This window comes from Lepidochelys olivacea (genome assembly GCF_965140295.1).
Source record: "Lepidochelys olivacea isolate rLepOli2 genome assembly, chromosome: 3".
NCBI lineage: Eukaryota > Metazoa > Chordata > Testudines > Cheloniidae > Lepidochelys > Lepidochelys olivacea.
This window is the reverse complement of record NC_140413.1, coordinates 30494012-30516718: the sequence shown is the minus strand read 5'-3', so window position 1 is coordinate 30516718 and position 22707 is coordinate 30494012.

Here is a 22707-nt window from a genome sequence, read left to right as displayed (position 1 = left end):
CTTTATGCAAATACCCACTGAGTTCAGTGAACCATCTGAGACCAGTGCCTAGGCATAGGCAATTACAGAATCAGGACTTTAGGGCATGTCTATACAGTGGGGTAATGTGCTCTACTGGGGTGTGATTTCTAAAGCACACTAATGTGTTGCATGTTAATTGGTCTGCATAGACCCTGCTGGTGGCACTAAAAGTTCCCTAGTGGGCTCTAATGTGAAAGTGCACTAGAGACTTTTTAGTACGCACCAACAATCCTTAAAAGTGTTCTTCTACCTACTGCCCACTGAAGTCTGTGGGAGTTAGTCACCTAAATATCTTTGAGAATCTGGACCCAGACCTTTTTATGTGCTTTGGTAGAGTCTGTACCACACTTCTGGGCACTGTAAACATAATGAATAATCATTTGACCTACACTGAAAAGCAAGAAAAAGTTCAGCATAGCAACCCAAAAGGGAAGTGCTACAATTAAGGCACAAAATAGATGGTCCCACCTGTTTGATTGTGAAATCAAGATACTGCTCAATATTAGTTTCCATTTTGTTCTGAGGGAAAGTGCAATTGTCTATGGATAACTTCCTGGTTACATCAGTGATCGTGTGAGGAAAATCTGAACATTGGAAAGCCCCCAAACAATGTTTGGTAATCTAAAGCATTTGAATGGCGATCATTGTAACAGGATGGTGCCTATCAAGACTTAGCACAAAAATGTAGAACCCTTCTGTGGAGTCACCTTAAAAGTAAGTGCTGGAACCCTGCATCCATAGTAATTTCTTCTGACTCATGCTGACAAGTGGATTTTGTTAGTTCTAGCCTGTCACTAAGAGAGGGGAGATATCTAACATAGAGGACATCCTGCAGGTAAGACCTTAGGAAAAGCCAAGCTTGAGGAAAAAGATTAAGCTGATGCGTTATTGCTGATTGTTACATACTGTAACCCCTTCTGACCTGCACAGTTAGCCAATATTCAGGGTTTAGTGGGTTGTTTCTGTCAGGAGGAAAAATGGATGATGGAGTCAGGTATTTCTTTGATGGAATCTTGTTTATTTACAAAGAATGTACCCAAGTCCTGTTTCCCTGAACACAGTAGGAATCAAACAATTGGGGGCAGTTTCTTTGCTCACTGTTCCAAGCCTCTTTCTAGCCGGTGCCATACTCTTAGCTCTTGTCTGCTTGACTTTTTGACTGCTTTTCTCTGCTGCTTCTGAGTTCTCTTGCTCACAGATTCAGACACCTCTGTCAAATACCAGCAAAACCCCTCTGCTCATGTAGCTCTGCTTCTGACCATCCTTGCATGTGGCCCGTGTTTTGGGTGGTGGCTAACTTACTCCAGAAAGGAGCTTAACTGCTTCTTACATTTATCCTGAATAAAAGACAGCTATCACACCCACCAACTTCAGTGAGGGTTCACCCAAGCTCCACCATAACATTGCCTATAAAGCCAGACTCAATTTCAAAATGTATACAGGAAATACTTTTACACATAACGTGTGATAAAACTGTAGAACTCATTGAGGCCAATAACTTAACAAGATTAAAAAAGGGATTGAAAATATATACGGATATCAAGAATATTCAGAATTATGATGAATAACAACAAAATTTTTGGAAATGATGTTATATCTCATGCTTCAGGACTTGAACCAACCTCTAAGTACTAGACAGCAGGAAGACAGGAGTGTGTGAGGCAGGTTACACCACAATTGCAGAGTGCTTACACCTTCCTCTGAAGCATCTTGGACTGGCCTGGGAAGCGGTAGACTCGCCACTACTGCCTCCTTGTGGCCAGGCATAGCATCTCGTTCCCTGTCAGATATCTCTTGCAAATGGTCACTCCAGACCTGCGGTGGTCTGCCTCTTCCTGTGCCTTGACCCTCTTGCTGGGTCACTTTAATGTCTCTCTTCCAGGGTGGTCAAGGAATAAAAACTCAAATATATTGAATTCATAGGTAATAGAGGTTCCCATTCAAGTTACATCAGTATCTGGCTCTCCCTTTCTGCAGGGAGAGACTGTTGTGCAACAGTTCACTAGGGAGTTCCTGCCTTCTGTCAGCCCTCTCTTCAGAAGTTGAGCTCTGAAGGTCTGCCCTCCTCCGTGGTCTGCCGTCAATTCTTTCTTTCTTCTTTAATGGCGAAACAGACTTGACTGAATAATCTATAGCTGCCACCAACTATAATTCCTAATTATTTATGGTTTATATTCTTTCACTCTGCCCTGTGTCTTTCAGGTAATATAACAACGCCTTTCTAATAATACCTCATTTCCCTGATACTTTTTACTAAAGCCTCTACCAAAGCACATAAAAAGGCACAGGCCCAGATTCTCAAAGATATTTAGGTGACTAACTCCCCTAGACTTCAGTGGGCAGTAGGTGGTAGAACACTTTTAAGGATTGTTGGTGTGTACTAAAAAGTCTCTAGTGCACTTTCACATTGAAGCCCACTAGGGAACTTTTAGTGCCATCATCAGGGTCTATGCAGACCAATTACATACCCATAAAAGGTGATCAATTGTTTTTTCCACCTTACAGAGCACACATAGTCCGTCTTTGTGTCTATTTATTCAAAAAAGATTTTTATTTAAGCCACAGTGGTCAGTTAATACACTAAACAAAATCACTTCATTTTTCCAGTCCAGGCCCTCAACTCTGGGGCACAGTTCAAAATAATCTTTTTTATTATTTTTTTTAATCAACTTTTTTTGCCATTCCTCTTTTAATTTTTTCTGTACTATTCTTTTGACTTCCCATTTACTCAAGGTTATTTCTATGTCAATCCTTCCACTTCTTATAGCATTTTTAGTGGCTTTGTCCTCAATTTTATTCCTTGTCCCAATATGCCGTGGGATCCAAACTAATGCTCCATGTATCCCCATCTGTACTAACTCTGTTATTAGAGTAATTCCATTGATTAAATCACTTTTACTTACTGAGCCACCCTTTTTTTTAATCAATATAAGGGCTGAGATTGGTTCTGAAGAAATGACCGCTGCTGCTGGTCATACACCCTAGATCCAATTTAATACTAGCATTATTGCTACTAGTTCAGTTGTCACAACAGCTACAAAATTGGATATTCTTTTAGATGTACTAATTCCAAATTTTGGTATAAAATACGCCATCTCTACTCTTCCTGTTTTTTCTTATTTGGACCCATCTGTATATATTTAACAAAATTGACTCCACTTAGAGATGTGTCGCTAGCCTCTCTTTGCCAGAATATGGGAATGGGTGACGGGATGGATCACTTGATGATTACCTGTCCTGTTCATTCCCTTTGGGGCACCTGACATTGGCTACTGTCAGAAGACAGGATACTGGGCTAGATGGACCTTTGGTCTGACCCAGTATGGCTGTTCTTATAACCTTTCTGCCAGTCAGAGTTGACAGGAACAAGGGCTGGGTTCAATACCTAGAGGTTTCTTTTCAACAATATAACACAAAACCATCTCAAGCCCCACCCAGTGACCTGGGACAATTACACACCACCCCTGGGTGCCTCTAAGAGCCAATACTTCCCATCTTGCAAGCACAGAGTCTGAGTGTAGCAAAGAAACTTTTATTAAGAGGAGGGAAGTAACCCAGCAACAAACTGGGAAAACACTACAAACAGGGTTCATAAATATAAACCATGAGTAAAAGACCCATCCCCAAGTAAGTTGGGCAGTGTCCTTTTCCCTCAGGTTCTTAAGTCCAGCAACCAAAAGTCCCTTTAACATGCCCGTCTCTTCTCTTCACCTCACTCACAGTTGTTGTCCTGGGTCACTGCAGGCCCAGAGTTCAGAGGTGCATCTGCAGATGTCATCTCCTTCCCTGGGGCAGAGATAGAAGAAGAAGGTAAGGAGGCACCTTACTCGCTCTGCTGCCCAGACACTCACTCGCCACTCCTCTTTGCCAGCTGATTGGTGCTCTGCTCCTCTCCGCTAGCTGCGATGCTGGCCAATTACCACAACTCTCCAGTAGCCACTTTGCTGGCTGCCCTGCCAGCTGATCATCAACCTGCCAGGCTGTTTTCAGGTCCCACCACTTAAAACAGTTCTCAGTAATTTCAGCTATTTGGAGGATCCTCAGTGATTTCAGCTCTGCAGCATGTAACAGGACTCTCAGTTGAGTCTTAATCAGCTCCATTATTACACAGTGGAGAGAAAAAAGACCAAATGGTGTCTGGAGCCCTTAAACAGGACCCACACCACAAAGACAAACATCTGTCTCCACTCACTGGGCTTTGGAACTCATGTCCCCTGCCTAGTGAATGTTGTTTAGTTGCTGGTGAGTCCCTCAGTCAGGGCATGCCAAGCACAGTTCTGCTGCCCTTGATTCACACAACAAGGATAACAACACTTTATTACTCCTGCCCCAATAACAAAGGAGACTGGGGATCCAAGACCAGCCAAAAGTGATCATTTGGGCAAGCAGTCCCATCATGCTGAGCACCTATGCTGTGTGGGTGTGCCCATGTAAACACGATCAGCTCCTGAAGTCCTCTTCCACAGCTCATCACTAGATGTCAGGGGAGAGCTCATTCAGACTCTGCTTACATCCTTTTCATTTACATACTGGTATACTTCAGTTTTAATACCTACTGTCTCTTTTTTATCTTAAAGTTTATAAAATAAATGTAAATCCATGTTTAGACACACAACTTTCTTTTCATAGCTAATTTTTGCATAAGTAAATTTTTTTTACTTTATTTAGCTTTTCCATGTCTTTCAACTTCTGCACACTTCTCCATACTTTAACTCAAATGGCATGTGGAGTTCTAACATCATGTACTACAGTTTACATTCTTAGTTCCCAACTATCCTCATGTTTTTATTTGGTACTTTGGCCCAGAAAGTTAGGCTCAGTAGTTCCATTTGTAGTGTAACTAAAAGCTATTTATCGCATGCGTATAGGTGGTATAATAAATGCACTACACACAATTTGCAGTGCCTGGGCTTGTATTAAATCTAATTTTTTTAAGTTCCAATTTTGATGCTGACCCAAAAGCTTGGCAGCTGTGGTCAAGAACTGGTCTGATTAAGGCTCTTTATACTATCAGCAGTGTTTTCTTATCTGTTCCCCAATTAGTCCCAGCAAGACTTTTAAGTAGGTTAATCCTCCCTGTACATTTATCTTTAACATAGTCTATGATCTTTCCAAAGTAATATAGTATCAAGTATTATTCCTAAGAATTTAAACCTTTTAACAATATCTATTTGTTCTTCATATAGATACAGTTTATATTCCTTTGTTACTTCCCTTTTGGTAAAGATCACTTCTTTGGTTTTAGCAATGGAAAATTTGAAACCCCTTGCATCTTGCCAGGCAGAGATCTCTTGTAACATTTTGTTGATTCTCTTTTTTGCCACCTCAGTATTCCTATTCCCAACCCACAGAGCACAATCATCTGCAAATAGAATGACACCTACCCCAGCATTTATTCATTTTAGCAGATCATTTATCATAATATTAAATAAGATTGGGCTGATAACACTTCCCTGTGGTGAACCATTTTTAAATTATATATATTCGACATAACTTTCCCAATTCTGACCTGCATGGTCCTTTTACTCAAAAATTCTTGAATCCACCCATACATTCTTCCTCTTATCCCTAGAGTACCTACTTCATACAACAAGCCTTCCCTCTATCTCATGTTGTATGCCTTTAAAATATTTATATCTAATGTTTTTAAATTTCAGTTTTCTAATTTAACAGTGTGATCAGTGGTGCATCTTCATCTCCTAAAACCACTCTGCACCTTATCTATTATGCCATACTTTTTGAAATACGCAACAAATCTTTCATTCACCCTTCTCTCCATAATTTTACCCAGGCAGGCTGAAAGGGCAATTGTTCTATAAGCATCAACTTTTCTGGATAATTTGTCAGGTTTTCATACTGGAATTACTACTGTATGTTTCCACCCTATTATATGTTTTTCCCACATAGAGTTATATAATTCCACGAGAAACCTCAAACTGCTTTCAGAGAGCTATCTAAACATTCTGTGTCATACATTATCTTTACCTGGAGATGTATTCTTGCTGATACCAATAGCTTTCTCAAGTTTCCACACACAAAACCATTCATAGAATCATAGAATATCAGGGTTGGAAGGGACCTCAGGAGGTCATCTAGTCCAACCCCCTGCTCAAAGCAGGACCAATCCCCAATTAAATCATCCCAGCCAGGGCTTTGTCAAGCCTGACCTTAAAAACTTCTAAGGAAGGAGATTCTACCGACTCCCTAGGTAACGCATTCCAGTGTTTCACTTGGGTTCTTCCATCCTAAGTGCAGGACCCTGCACTTATCCTTATTGAATCTCATCAGATTTCTTTTGGCCCAATCCTCCAATTTGTCTAGGTCCCTCTGTATCCTATCCCTGCCCTCCAGCGTATCTACCACTCCTCCTAGTTTAGTATCATCCTCAAATTTGCTGAGAGTGCAATCCACACCACCCTCCAGATCATTAATGAAGATATTGAACAAAACCGGCCCCAGGACCGACCCCTGGGGCACTCCACTTGACAGCGGCTGCCAACTAGACATGGAGCCATTGATCACTACCCGTTGAGCCTGACAATCTAGCCAACTTTCTACCCACCTTATAGTGCATTCATCCAGCCCACACTTCTTTAACTTGCTGACAAGAATACTGTGGGAGACCGTGTCAAAAGCTTTGCTAAAGTCAAGAAACAATACATCCACTGCTTTCCCTTCATCCACAGAACCGGAAATCTCATCATAGAAGGCGATTAGATTAGTCAGGCATGACCTTCCCTTGGTGAATCCATGCTGACTGTTCCTGATCACTTTCCTCTCACGTAAGTGCTTCAGGATTGATTCTTTGAGGACCTGCTCCATGATTTTTCCAGGTACTGAGGTGAGGCTGACTGGCCTGTAGTTCCCAGGATCCTTCTTCTTCCCTTTTTTAAAGATTGGCACTACATTTGCCTTTTTCCAGTCATCTGGGACTTCCCCCGTTCGCCATGAGTTTTCAAAGATAATGGCCAATGGCTCTGCAATCACAGCCGCCAGTTCCTTTAGCACTCTCGGATGCAACTCATCCGGCCCCATGGACTTGTGCACATCCAGCTTTTCTAAATAGTCCCTAACCACCTCTTTCTCCACAGAGGGCTGGCCATCTACTCCTCATGTTGTGATGCCCAGCACAGCAGTCTGGGAGCTGACCTTGTTAGTGAAGACAGAGGCAAAAAAAGCATTGAGTACATTAGCCTTTTCCACATCCTCTGTCAACCCACTAGGTTGCCTCCCTCATTCAGTAAAGGGCCCACACTTTCCTTGGCTTTCTTCTTGTTGCCAACATACTTGAAGAAACCCTTCTTGTTACTCTTGACATCTCTTGCTAGCTGCAGTTCCAGGTGTGATTTGGCCCTCCTGATTTCATTCCTACATGTCCGAGCAATATTTTTATACTCTTCCCTGGTCATATGTCCAACCTTCCACTTCTTGTAAGCTTCTGTTTTATGTTTAAGATCCGCTAGGATTTCACCGTTAAGCCAAGCTGGTTGCCTGCCATATTTACCATTCTTTCGACTCATTGGGATGGTTTGTCCCTGTAACCTCAACAGGGATTCCTTGAAATACAGCCAGCTCTCCTGGACTCCTTTCCCCTTCATGTTAATCCCCCAGGGGATCCTAGCCATCCGTTCCCTGAGGAAGTCGAAGTCTGCTTTCCTGAAGTCCAGGGTCCGTATCCTGCTGCTTACCTTTCCTCCCTGTGTCAGGATCCTGAACTCAACCAACTCATGGTCACTGCCTCCCAGATTCCCATCCACTTTTGCTTCCCCCACTAATTCTTCCCGGTATGTGAACAGGAGGTCAAGAAAAGCTCCCCCCCAGTTGGCTCCTCTAGCACTTGCAACAGGAAATTGTCCCCTCGCTTTCCAAAAACTTCCTGGATTGTCTATGCACCACTGTATTGCTCTCCCAGCAGATATCAGGAAGATTAAAGTCACCCATGAGAACCAGGGCGTGCGATCTAGTAGCTTCTGCGAGTTGCCGGAAGAAAGCCTCATCCACCTCATCTCCCTTATCCGGTGGTCTATAGCAGACTCCCACCACTACATCACTCTTGTTGCTCACACTTCTAAACTTAATCCAGAGACACTCAGGTTTTTCTGCAGTTTCGTACCGGAGCTCTGAGCAGTCATACTGCTCCCTTACATACAGTGCTACTCCCCCACCTTTTCTGCCCTGCCTGTCCTTCCTGAACAGCTTATTTCCATCCATGATAGTACTCCAGTCATGTGAGTTATCCCACCAAGTCTCTGTTATTCCAATTCATTCAGTATAGTATCTTCATGTTTACTTCAACTGCATAATAGATCATGACTCTTTACAATGAATTGTCTTTTAATATGATTGAAAATTGCACGTTGATTTTCACCATTACTCATTCCCTCAGAAAGTTGCTGCCAAAACTTCCGTTCTCTTGTTATCAGAACTTCGAATTATTTGGTCAGTCCCAATAAGAGCTGGGATGTACTACTCTTAGTCTGAATGCCACTCATTCTTCTAATGAATGCCTGTATATTTCTGATTTCTTGGTATCTTTATTTATCCACCTGGAGTACTTCCTCTAACTCTCTTACTTGGACTTTTTAAAAATATAATCCTTTATGCTATTGCCTTACTTCCTTTATACTTCATTAGATCTTCATTTTTTCCTCTTTTTATAGGCTTTATTTCTTTCTTTAATCAACATTTTGCATTCCTCATTCCACCATGGAAGTGAGTTTTCAGTTTTGGGGTACTTCAGAATTTTACGTATGGCTACAGTAACTGTTGCTATTAATCCTTTAGCACATTGTCATTGAAATTCTCTATGTCATCACTCACACAATGATCATTCACAAATTCAGTACAATTACTGTTAGCTTTCTTAAAATTCCAGGTGAGTACTTTTTCATTACATGCAATCTTACCTTGCCCTTGAATAGTAATATGTGTAGGGAAATGATCATTCCCCATTCCTTCTTCCTTATTTATTTCCCAGTTGCATCTACTTGCAATACCTCCTGTTATAATTCCAAGGTCTAAACAAGAAAAACTAACATCCACTGCATTAAATCTAGTTGCGGGGGGGCATCCTTTAAAACCGCTGGATTGTTTTCAATGAACTTTTCAAAGCATGCACCATTGCTATCCATTGTTGTACTGCCCCGCAATTTATTATGACTGTTTAGCTCACCACATATAATATGGCATTCTTCACTATTTCTTGTAACTCTGAACATTCTAATTTCCCACATTAGTTATAGATATTATATTTGAGACTTCTTCGTTCTCTACTTCCAAGTTGTTTACGCTTTCCCTTATGAAAGTACAAACTTCTCCTCCTCTTGCTAGTTTTCAGGCAATATACCAGGGAATTTTAAATGCAAGCTTTTTAACCAACCATGTTTCCTGGCTACATATGAAATGTAGTTTAGCTTTCATTTTCAGGATATTTTCCTTTAGTTCTTGACCATGTGCTATCAAACTGTGCTTATTCCAACAAAAGATTGTGATCCCTATATTAGTCATATTTCACCATTAACCTCATTCAAAATCACATGGATTCAATCCATTGACAGATTGCTAACATACAAGCATTTTTCCACTGCCCTTGGTATAATTTTCATTTTCCCCCATTTGTGATGTGTGGTGTATCACTTCTATCATAAATGCTATAAACCTTTCTTTTTTCCACTACTAGTATATTATTGCCTATTCCTTCCATAAAGTTTATCATATTCTTTAAAGAGTGAGGTTGTGTTTGCAGTTCCTCTTTTCCTGTGATGATTTTCATTTCCTTCTCCACCTGACGTTTTGAGAGTCTCCATACAGCTTCCACATAAGTAGGGCCCTACCAAATTCACGGCCGTGAAAAATGCGTCACGGACCGTGAAATCTGGTCTATTGTGTGCTTTTACCCTAGGCTATGCAGATTTCAAGGGGGAGACCAGCGTTTCTCCAATTGGGGATCCTGACCCAAAAGGGAATTGCAGGGGGGGTCACAAGGTCATTTTAGGGGGGTCATGGTATTGCCACCCTTATGTCTTTGCTGCCTTCAGAGCTGGGTGGCCAGAGACTAGCTGGAGAGCAATGGCTGCTGGTCAGGAGCCTAGCTCTGAAGATAGAGCTGCCACCAGGAGCAGCGCCATGATCAATGCGTGAACTGTCGGCTGGGGGAGGCTAGCCCTCAGCCCCACCTCTTATATCTGAGGCCCCGCCCCTTATGCCCCCCACCAGAGCCAAGGCTCCCCATGCGCCCTCCCTACTGCAGCAACCAGCCCAATCCCCCAGCTAGCCGCCCAGCCCCAAAGGAGCATGGGAAGGGCAGGCAAAGCACAGCCCCAGCCCTGGAGCGTGGGAGGAGCATAGCCCCAGCCTCCCAAGCCTGGTGTGGGGCAGGCAGCCGCTGGCTGCAGCCTCCCCAGCTCCAGAGCGCAGGAGCGTGGGCAGTGTGTGGCCCCAGCCTCCCCAGCTCCAGGGTGCGGGAAGGCAGGTGATGCAGGGCCCCAGCCTAGCAGAGCACTGGGGGGCTGGACTGGAGCTGGAGGACTGGAGTCACATCCAGGGAGTAGTCACAGATGGAGACGGGGTCACGCCTGGCTGTTCGGGAAGGCAAAGCCTCCCCCAGTCTGTGCGACCAACAGCCCATGAGCAACACAGAAGTAAGGATGGCATGGTATGGTATTGCCACCCTTACTTCCCTGCTGCTTCCTTCAACCCTGGGCAGCCAGAGAGTGGCAGCTGCTGACTGAGGGCCCAGCTCTGCAGACTGCAGCGCACAAGTAAGGGTGGCAATGCCATACCGTGCCATCCTTACTTCTGCCCTGCTGGTGGCGGCGGCTCTGCCTTCAGAGCTGGGCTCCCGGCCAGCAGCCACCACTCTACAGCTGCCCAGCTCTGAAGGCAGCGCCATGGCCAGCAGCAACACAGAAGTAAGCCTAGAAGTACCGCAACCCCCCTACAATAACCTTGCGACCCCCCGCAACTCCTTTTTGGGTCAGGACCCCTCCAGTTACAACACCATGACATTTCAGATTTAAATAGCAGAAATCACGAAATTTACAATTTTAAAAATCCTATGACCATGAAATTGACCAAAATGGATCATGAATTTGGTAGGGCCCTACACATAAGATACGTTATTAACAATTGTTGTCTTTTGTATCTCTTTAGTTTTTCTTGCCGCAATACACCCTCTATATGCCAGACTGTGATTGCTACCATAGTTACTACACTTGACCTCTGCCCATTCTATACAATTTTCATAGGAATGTTCCCCCCATCACATTTACCACATCTCGTTTTCCCTTTTGCAAATATTTGCTACATGCCCATACCATTGGCACTTATAACACCTTAGAAGAGTGGGGAATATATGTCTTGGTTCTGAATATGTGAAATCCTAGTGTTACTTTTTCAGGTAGAGTCCTTCCCTTCAATGTAATCAGTACTGCTGTTGATGGCCTGCTTTCTCCTCCTCGTTTACTAATTAGTAATTTACTTACTAACATTTTAGCTTCTCCTATGCTTTCTATTATCTCATCATTGGTCAGTTCTAATGGCACTCCATATATTACCTCCTTCATTTCAGTCCAATTCTTTGGTAGCTGGCAACTTATTTTAACTTTCCTTAGTGTTTCAGCTTTTAGCAGGTTATCAGCCTGCTCTTCGTTTTTACATTCAATTAAAAGATCCCCATCTCACAACCTCCTGGCTCTTATTATATCCCCTGTGCCTTTTTTAATCCAGTCAGCTGCTTTCACAGGGTTAACATCAACTAATCTTATTTCTATGGTCACTGTGTCTCTTCTGTCACAGCTGTGAAGCATATTATTATCCTCAAGTTTAGGACATAGTTCATAGAACTTTTGTCCATTTTTCTCTTTGGTCCATGTTTCTTGCCATTCCGTCTTAGGTTCTCTCTTTATCAAATTTTTGAAGTCCTCTGTGTACTCAGAGGGATCTTTAGATCAACCTCATTTTTTAAGGGATTTTTCGCTGCTTTATCTGCCATTTTATTGCCAGGTATCCTGTCATGCACCAGAATCCACGCTATTACTATAGGTATACATAATTGTACTATCTCCATAGTTAAGAACAATATTTCATTGATTAAGTCATTCCTGCTTTTTTCTGAGGTTCCCTTTCTGATCACCATTATACCCAATAAAAAATCAGACAGGATAGGAGCTGTAGCTCAGCTTATCCAGGCCAGTGCCAACAGCATGCCTGCCAATTCAGCTGTCACAATGGCCACAAAATTGGATAGTTTCAAAGACCTTAATTACCCCCCCCCCTTTTTTTTTTTTGAGCTGTCTGTCTCTCTTTTAAGCTCCTCCTCCATCTGGAACAGGCTCTGCAGGTGCAGCAGAGTGGAAGCACCGGGGCCCAGAACTGCTCCTTAACCCCTTCTGTCCCAGTGTGGGGTTTATACACCTCCTCACAAATCCACACTTAAGTCAGTGGAGTCACACAGGTATAAAACTGGGGTAAGGAAGATAAGAATTAGTCAAAACTCACACAACTGTCACAATGTTAGTTGTATATAGCTGGAGTCTGGTCACCCTTACACCCTTCTCTTCCAATTTAACTCTCTTGCCATCAGTACAGTTACTGCCGATTTAGGCTATGATCCTGCAAACACTTATGCTTGTGCTTAGCACACGTGCCTGAAGTTCAGCATGTGCATAAGTGTTTGCAGGATCAGGGCCCTGCACATGTAAGGAAGATTAGAATCAGGCCTGTGTAGTTTCTTCTGGTTGCCTGTGCAGAACTCCTGTTAGTACCACTAGGAGTGATGCCCTCCCAGGGAGGAAATGTAGGTCTTAGAATGAGATCATGCTGCAGTGGTTATGTTCTGCATCTGTCAGCAGCTTTCTAGGCTCTTATGTTTTCACATGTATGAATTACCCTTTGGCGGACAGTAGGATTTTTTTTTTCTTTATGCACATACATTTTTAAAGTGAATGCAAAATTTATTTAACCTTTTAGGCTTTTCCTTCATGTTCCCACATTCTCTTCACTTGGCTGCCTCAAGAAAAGAGGTGGCTATTCAGCAAGCACTATCAACCCCAACAGTAATTTTATTTGTCACAGTCAATATATGATCCAATGGTAAAGTTGATCTTGTATTTCACTGGGTCCTTTCTGTGTTTTTATTGTCATTATTCATAGGTAATACATATGGTGGAGCAATATCTTATGCACATTCCTTATTATAATCGCATCAGTATAATATACTATATAATCTGTACAAGGACAACCACCTATAAACAGTGAACTGAAATGCTGGGGATCTATTCCTAGTTCTGCTACTACTTGTTCTGTGACCTTGAACAAGTCACTTAACTTCACTGTGCCGCGGTGTCCCCCATCTATAAAATGGCAATAATAGCTAGCTACCTTAGAGGGCTGTGGTAAAGCTTAATGCTTGCAAACTAACTTTTCTGAGGTCCTTAGCTGTAAGCACACCTCAGATTTGCTTGGTCTAAATAAACATTTAAAAGCTGTTTAACAAAACTTAACATTAATAGAAATGTTTTCAGGATTAGTCTGAAATAATTGTTCAATCAAAACATTTTTCTTACTTTAAATAGCTCCTAGCAGTGTTTGCAACTCAAACATGGCAACAATGTGCTACTGCAAGGCACACAACACTGACTAGAAATACACCCGTGTAATTTCACTGCCCCGTGAAGGGAAATGCAAGAACTAAGCATACGCTAGATCTGATGAAACATGAATTAGATTCTAAAAGTTATTTCCATTTTAATACTCTAATGCAAACCAAGGTCCTGCATTACAATGAACCACTTGGAGGAGGCTTGTAAAAGCAGTGGCAAACAAAAGGGCTGGAGCCAACATAGCTGCTTCTGCTACCAGGTACTGCTATCTGAGAGGAAACAGAAGGCCCCCTCAGGGATGAGAGCTGCCAGTGGGATAGGAATGTCCAAGGGAGAAGGTAACAATGAAGCTGGGCAGTATGTATGGGGGAGGGGAGGATGCTGCACAGCATGGCTGGAGAAGAAGGGAAGGCAGAGAGCAGGAAGATATATGCAGAAAAAGAGGAGGACCAGACAACTGGGAAGTATAAAAGGGCCAGGCAGTAGAAGAGCATGTGCAGCAGAGCAAAAGAAGATGAACTGAAGAGCAAAAGAAATCGGTAGTTCCAATCCTGGTCTGCATCTAAGCTGCTCATCACTCATAAGGAGAGGGACAAAGGTGGTTTTACAGTCCCCCAAATAAGCCAGGAACTGGGCCAGCCCCCATCATAAGTTAGAGCAGTCTCAGGGCTGTTTTAATTTACTCCCAGTTATCGTCCCAATGATCCACTATGACAACTGGAAATTGCCATGGTGTAGGAATGCCCTGTACACCAGGGGTGGTGGAATAAGAAACACTACAGGAGCCCTACATCACACGGACTCCCTCACACTGCATAAGAGTTAAACTTCCTCTGTACTGGGCTGGGGGAGCACAGATTGACGGAGCCCCATTAATATTAATCAACATCAGTGTCTCTGAGTGTGTTGCTGTAGGATCAATCTGTAACAATGAGTGAGTGGTAGTTGCTTTCCACTGTAGAAACCAATTACTTGGTTTAGCACAGGACTCAAACATGGAAAAAACAAAGTGCACTAAAAACAGCAGCTGGATCCGGGTATCTTACACCTCTTCGATGCCTACAACAGCTCAAGATCCTAGGATTATAACTGACCACTGGAAATCGGCAAAGATCCAGTTCAACTGACCTAAGCTCGTTAGTTTCAGCTCTGCTCACGATAAATAGCTTTCTCTGACATAAGTCTAGATTTCACCTCTTGCAAGGCATAACGCCCTCAGTCAGCCTGGGGAGGTGAAAGGATGTCAGCAACAGGACAGTCCAGTATGTGTGCATGTACACAACTTGGGTGTGCACTTTATGCCTCAGCACAGCCAGGGTGTGAGTAGACTATACTCTTGGGTGTGATTATAGCCATTATCATCTTCTAGCAATCCAGGACATTTACTACTGCTTTGTCTAGTCTAATCTTAAATGTCCCAAAGTTTTCATCACTTTCCTAAGAAGCCTGTTCCATAATTAACAGATTGGTTGCATAAAACACACCCTGCGTTTCTTATTGAGCTTATTAAATCATTTAATGGGGTGGGGATGGGGGAGGAGAAGCCTTTAAAATCTAATACATTAATAACAGATTAATCCACCCAGGAGAATAGTCATAAAGTAAAATGGCATATAAAATAAAACACATAATTAAATACAAATGAATATAAAATAATAAACATCAAACTGCAGCATAAAATTCATTCCTGTACAGAGGGCCAGCACAAGCTTCAAGTCTTCCTCCTGAGCCCTGTTCTGAGATCTGAAGTGGAACATAAGTGGTGCATCAAGCCCTCAAGAAAAGGGTGAATTTCAACCATTTGACTGTACTTTTTGAATGGTAACCGCACAGTCTAACCACAACTCAACACTGAGACAGTATGAGACATACTGAAATGCTGATTATGGCTAATGAAGACCAGGAGAAATTGTCATAGCTTCATTTCACATCATCTGAGGATCTACCTGCTAGTGTTTAAATCCCTGCAACTGAAAAGCCCTGTTCCTCATTTTCTCTGCTATCCACCCCTCAGCAGCTCTGCTGCGAGCTAGGTCTCAGACACTCACGGCAGGTCTACACTTACAAAGCTGCGGCGGTGGCACCATGCCGCTGTAGCCGTTTAGTGAGGATGCTAACAGAAGAGCTTCTCCCTTTGGCGTTGCTAATCCACCTCTGTGAGAGGCAGTAGCTATGTCGATGGGAGAAGCTCTCCCGTCGACGTAGCACTGTCTGCACTAGGGGTTAAGTCCATATAACTGTGTCGCTCAGGGAGGTGGATTTTTCATGCCCCTGAGCGACATAGTTATACCAGTGTACGTTTGCAGTGTAGATGTAGCCCAAACAGTCGACGCCTGTCCCCCAGCAACTCCGCTGACTGGGGAGCAGCAGCCTGAGCAAGGCTGAAAAAGGGAAGTCACAGCCATGGCTCAATGAGTAACCAAAGTGAGACATTCTTCCGGAGCCCTGCTCCTGATCTGGTGAGTGACTGCAGGACAGCAACATCTTTCTTTTTCAAAGCATTGCTCAGTCTGTTGTTGCTGAGGTGAGAGAAGAAACCAAAGAGAGGAACAGGAGAGCCTCACAATAAGGATTTCATTAAATATTTGTAATTGTAAAGGTTTGGGATTTTGTAATGAGGTTTGTTTAACAAAGCACATTTGGATGTGGCATGGTGATCTGCCTGGTGAACAGGCTTTGTAGTTCCAACTTCCACATTTATTGGGTAATAATCATTGGCTGAAAGCCTCCTGAGACAATCAGATTGCCCTTTGCGGCCAAAATCATCATGTATTGGAATGAATAAACAGAGCATACAGTGCTTAGAACAATGGGGCTATAACAGTATAACTTTTATTTGATGATCCCAAAGCATTTTTCAAATGTTAAACAAACCTCACCACCCCCTGGGAGGTAGGTTAGAGAAAGGCAGCCAGGAGAAGGTAGTTGCCTTTTCCCTTTGTGTGTTTTTTCCATTGGTTTGCTCCTTTCCACCCTTCTCAGTGAGTGGTGAAGAGCAACAGAGGGCCACAGATGCTGAGGCTCCAGCTTTAAAGTGCAGCTCTGCGCTGACCAGCAACTGTAAAAATGGCACCTTCTAACTCCATGGGTTTGCTCCCTGGATGAAATTCTTACCCCACTGAAGTCACTGGGAGTTTTGCCACTGGCTTGAGTGGGACCGGGATTCCCCACCCCTTCCCAGATATATTTAGACACATCTCCGCTGATTTTACTGACAAATAAGCTGTTGCTGTTTTATACTCCTGAGAGCACAGCAGAAGCAACAGCTATAGGGAAGTGAGATTCTCGTGTAGAGCATTCATCACAAACTTCATTTGTAACTAAATTCCAATTATGGGGCCAACTGCTGCCGTCATGTACACCATGCAACCCCACTGAAGACACTGGAACTGCACAGGTTTAACAGACAGAAGAATTTGGCCCCTGGAGTTTTTATGACTCGTAATGACAATGAGCCAGAAAGAACGCAGCTTCATTCTCCAAAATCAGGTTGAGTGTTCTGGGCAAGTAGTAACAAAAATTTTTTTACTTGTACACCTAGCAGACTTGCTGGGGAAGTCACTGAGACTGAGTCCTCCTGGAACCCTGCAGTGCTGTTTGTAGAGCCATGTTTCAGAGAAGAACTTCACTTTAACATTACACAGTTAAGAGTGCTATGGTTTCCTTATGGACACATATTTGCTCTCCCTCTTCTCTGTTCCCATTCCTGTATCTTCAGGTAACTAGGCAACAGAACAAAAAGGAAATGGCTTGGAAAAAGAAAATATATTTGTCTGCTTTATTTCTTTTGATCTTCAAACATGCCTATCCCAGGCTCTAGCTGCCCTGGCAAGGGTTAACAATACAGAGTGAGATTTCCAAATATACTCAGTATTGGCTTAACTCTGTTCTCATTGAAGTTCATGGGTATTTTGCCATTCTCTTCAGCAGGAGCAGAGTTAGGCCAGTTGCAAGTGCTTTTCAAACTCCCCTCCGCAGTCCAGAACAATGAAGAAAAACAAAAACAAAACAGTGGCAATCCCACCTGACAGAAAGCAGCCATCCCACAAGAGAACCTCACACACTCCAACCCCTCAGCTCTCACATGTCCTCAAACACCTCAGCCCTCCCCCAAAAGCCCATTCCAAAAGATGGGCTTTAAAAAGATCAATAAACATGGATTACTTTATTTGAAGAGGGGCGTGAATTCTCAGGGCGAGGACACACACACATGCACTCACCCACGCCTTCCAGCAGCAGCCTCTCCAAGCTGCCCTGATTTTGCCTCTTAAGATGATCTTGCGTACTTGGTATAATTGACTGACCTTTATTTTGAACGCTCTGCTTGACAGAAGGGGAAAACAAAGCAGAATGTAAATTATGAATCAACAGGAGTGTATATCTGGGTGAATCCGAATAAGGGTGGGACATGGTGAGTCACTGCTGTGACTTACTCTGAAATGCCATGTAATCAATGACTCACCAGTTACTGACGTGTGTTATGTAACTCCTTATTGTATTGTGTCTGTCAGCCTTTTTGCTGGCGTTCAGTCTATCAGGATTAGATGGGTGCCAATTGAGTTTTAGAAATGCCACATCTGCTGGGCACTTGATAACGCTGAAAAACTAAATGAAAGATTCCAGCGCTGTATTCCAGTGCAAACATCAGCTCCCAGACAGTAGGAAAATATTTCAAAATATCTATTATAAGCCTGCATCCATAAGAGGTTCAGTAAATTAATCCATGATCTAATTCTGTTTACTTTCAGTGCTCTGTTACCTCCTTCAAATGTCATCAGCTAGTTATTCAACCAGTTTATAAATTTAGCTCTACATTAATATAGCTACCCAACCATGGGGTCTTGCAAAAGGGTGTCTCACATTAATTTTTCACCAAATAAAACAAAGTTAAATGTTTGGATATCTGAGTTTTGAATCTGCAGTTTAGTAGGAACTTTTATTAGGGAGAGCCCTTTCAAATCAGGGTTTAAATATTCATAGAGTGATAGCTGTGGAAGATGGAAAACACCTGGCAGCAATCATCTAGTCTAACTTCCAGCAAAAGGATCTATTGTACTGACGCCCCTTTGAGCCAAGCAGTTAGCCAATATTTGGGGGGCTTGCTGAGTTGTTTCTGTTAGGAGGAGAAATTGATTACAAGAGCCAGATGTTTCTTCTGTGCAATCCTATTTATTTATGAAGAATGTACACAAAATTCCCTAAACGCACCAGAAACAAACTCGAGGTAGTTTCCTTGTTCAGAAATCCAAGTCTGCCTCTCTAGCAAGTTCTCTGCCCCAAGGAGCATGCTGTCCACTGCTTCTCTCTGTCTCTACTGGCTTTCTGCCACTCACACGACACACAAAGCTGCAATATGGCAAGGCCTGAGAAAAAGTTAAGCATGTGGGCTGAGGGGCTTCCCTGGGAAGTGATTGTAAACCTGTGTTTGCAATCACTTCCCAGGGAAGCCCCTCAGCCCACATGCTTAACTTCTGCTCAGGCCTTACCATACTAGTCAGTGCCTTGGGGGAGGAGGGTGGGAGGAGGAATGGCTTCTATTGTTTCCAGCTATCACTACAGAGAGTTATTTAATTGCTCTTTCCAGGTAGCCCAAATGAAGATGCACAACTTTAGCCAGTCCTGTGACTGATTATAGCCATTATCATCTTCTAGCAAATCAGTACATTTACTACTGCTTTGTGTAGTCTAATCTTAAATGTCCCAAAGTTTTCATCACTTTCCTAGGAAGCCTGTTCCATAATTAACAGATCTTAAGGTCAGGGTGTTTTTCCATGCTGTTAGGCTTAACTTTTGCCTCTCAATTTCATTCCATTCTCAAAGTCATAGGCACCAACTCTGTGGGTGCTCCGGGGCTGGAGCACCCATGGGGAAAAATTAGTGGGTGCTCTGCACCCACCGGCAGCCAAGCTTCCTGCCCCACCCTACCTCACCTCCTCCTCCGCCTCCTCCCCTGAGCACACCACATCCCTACTCCTCTGCCTACCTCCCAGCGCTTGCCACTGCCAAACACCTGTAGCAAGCTCCGGGAGGGAGGAGGGAGGAGCAGGGACGTGGCACGCTCAGGGGAGGAGGTAGGGAAGAGGCCGTGTCGGGGCGGGAATTTGGGGAAGGAGTTGAATAGGGTCAGGGAGGGGGTGGAGTTGGGGTGGGGACTTTGGGGAAGAGGTTGGAATGGGAGCAGGAGGGGGCAGGGCAGGGGTGGAGTTGGGGCAGGGCCAGGGGCAGAGGGGAGTCGAGCACCCTCCGGCGCCATTAGAAATCTCTTAGTGATTTTTAGGTCTCACTTACTTCACTGACCAAAATAAATGTTTTTTTACTCTAGGTAGCAGGGCAAAACCAACACAGCCACAAGACAATGACCTGAATTATTTTCTGGCTCTTGCCTCACTAACAGAATTGTTATCTAGGTGACAGCTATAGAATCATTATAAGTGATGATTATGTTCCAGGCAGTTTGAAGAGCTGGCCAGTAGAAAAACCCATTGTTTTACTTGTAAATTGAGCAAAGCTGATCTGGCATCACTGAGAGGCAAAAGGACAGGCTTTGCTACAGACAGCCCACAATCTAGATGTCTGAGTGTAGCAAAGAAACTTTTAATGAAAGGAGGGAAGTGACCCAACATTAATTAGGGAAAATGGCACAAGCAGGATTCATAAACCTAAAACTGTGAGCAGGACTCCCACTCCAGAGTGTGTGGGGCAATGCCTTCTGCCTCATGTTTTTGAGTTCTACAATCAAAAGTTCCTTTTCTGTGCCCCTCTTTGCTCCCTCAACATACCCCACTCACCGTGGTTGTCCTTGGTCAGTGAGGAAGTGCCTCTCTGTGAGTTCACTTCCCACCCGGGGAAGAAAACACCTGGCTTGCTCCGCCATCTGAGCACTTGCTCTGGCCTGCACTTCCTGCTGCAATCTCAGGGCTGATCCTTTAAAATCGCTGAATGCTGAGTTCCCACTGAATTCAATGGATGGATAGAGCTTGTGAGCTAAATTCCCTCTAAGCTGTGTGGCCATGCAGCAGTCTATTAAGTGCCGCAAAGGCGCTCATGGCTGCAGCAGGGAGAGATACCTCTCCCCCAGCCTGGGACCAGCAGCAGCTAGGGGAGAGGCTCCATTCCCCCAGACCCAACCCAGCCCAGCCCAGGACCTGCTATGGTTACGGGGAAAGATGCCTCTTCCCCGGCCCCAGCCCAAGCCCCGACCCAACCTGCCACGGCCAGGGGAGAGGCATCTATCCCCTCCCCGCTAGCCCAGGTGCTGCTGCAGGGAGAGAGAGCTGGGGGGAGTCCTCTCTCCCTGCTATAGTTCTGGGGAAGCCGGCATCTCAAACCCCTCATTCCCAGCCCTACCCCAGAGCCCGCACCCCTAGCTGGAGCCCTCACCCCACCCCAAGCCAACCCTCTGCCCCAGCCCTGAGCCCCCTCCCACACTCTGAACCCTTTGGCCCCACCCCCACCACATGAATTTTGTTATGTGCACCAATATGAAAGTGATGTGTCACACATCACCTCCATATTGGTGCACATAACAAAATTCATTCTGCACATGGGTGGGAAAATTAGAGGGAACACTGCTTGTGGGCTAAGTTCCTTAGTCAGGCCTGGTTTGCACTTAAAATTTAGATTGACATAGCTACAGCGGTGAAAAATCCATACCCCTGAGCACCGTAGCTATGCCAACGTAATCCCTGGTGTAAATGTGACTAGTTGATGGAATAATGCTTCCATTGACCTAGTGACCATCCCTCAGGCTGGTGGGTTACCTACAGCGATGGAAACACCCTGTTCACCACTGTAGGAAACATCTACACTACAGCGCTACTGTGACAGAGGTGCCACTGTAGTGCCCATAGTATAGACCAGTGGTCTCCAACGTGGGGTGCGCAAGACCATCCCTGGGGGGTGCGTGGCAGGAGCAGCGCCGCCGAAGGAGTGCTGCCGGCATGGTAGCAGCAGTGCTCCTGGATCTTTGATTCTTCGGTGGCACGCCAGCGGCAGCTCTTCTTCTTCTTCTTTTTTTTTTTTTTTGCTTCCCTAGAGCTGGCCATGGGAGTGCGTGATCCAAAAAGTTTGGAGACAACTAGTTTAGACAAGCCCTTAGACAAATATAACACACCATAGACATCTGTCCAGTCCTGAGAGGGTGAGGGGATACTGGAGACATGGAGCTCAACGTTGAAAAGAGCTGTGGAAAAAGTTGGCTTAACGAAGGGATTTTTAGTTGGGAGTGGGGGGGCACTTGACATGCAAGAAATAGGCAGCTGTCCCAAGCAAAAGGGCTGGGTTGAAAGAAGGTGCAAAGCCAAGAGTGGGAAAAGGAAATAAAAGGGAGTGGTTGAAAGAGAGGATTAAAAGCAGGGCAGAGAGGGAAGGGGCAACTGGGAGGAAATGGGAGCAGAGAGATAGGCGAGGCAAAGTTGTGTATTCATGTTGTTCAGATTTGGCAAGTAATTCAAAAGGTATTGTCATCCTAATTCCCTAAGAATGTGGGCCTTAGTGGACTGTTTAACTTCAGAGCTTTCAAAAACAGAAAACTAATTAGATGCTTGAACATCTGGTTTCATAATTTTTTGAATGGAACCTGAATATTCATTATGCACACAAGAGATAAAGGATTTTTCAAACATGGGCGCTTAGCCCTACAGCACTGCTTCTCAAGCTATCTGATGTGGGGAACTGGCAATTTTTTTTTTCCAATGTGTGCGCAGACCGGCAGCTGATGGCTTGCAGACTGGCACCGGTCCACGGACCACCACTTTGAGTAGCACTGGTCTAGAGGAACTCTGGATGCTGCAGATGCTCAGCATTGAAAATCAGTTCACTTTTACTTAGGAGCCTAAATAAGGAATCAGGGGCCAGATTTTCAAAAGCATTTAAGTGGCTAAAGATGCAGATAGGCACCTAGTGGGATTTTCAAAAGCACCTAAACAGGTTAAGTGCCTAACTCCCATTGATAACAGGAGTTAGGTTCCTAATCTGTTTAGGTGCCTTTGAAAATCCTAAGCACCTAGCTGCATCTTTAGGCACCTAGGCTGGAATACACAAAAGGCATTAGGTATTGTGATGTTGAGTGTCACAACACCTAATT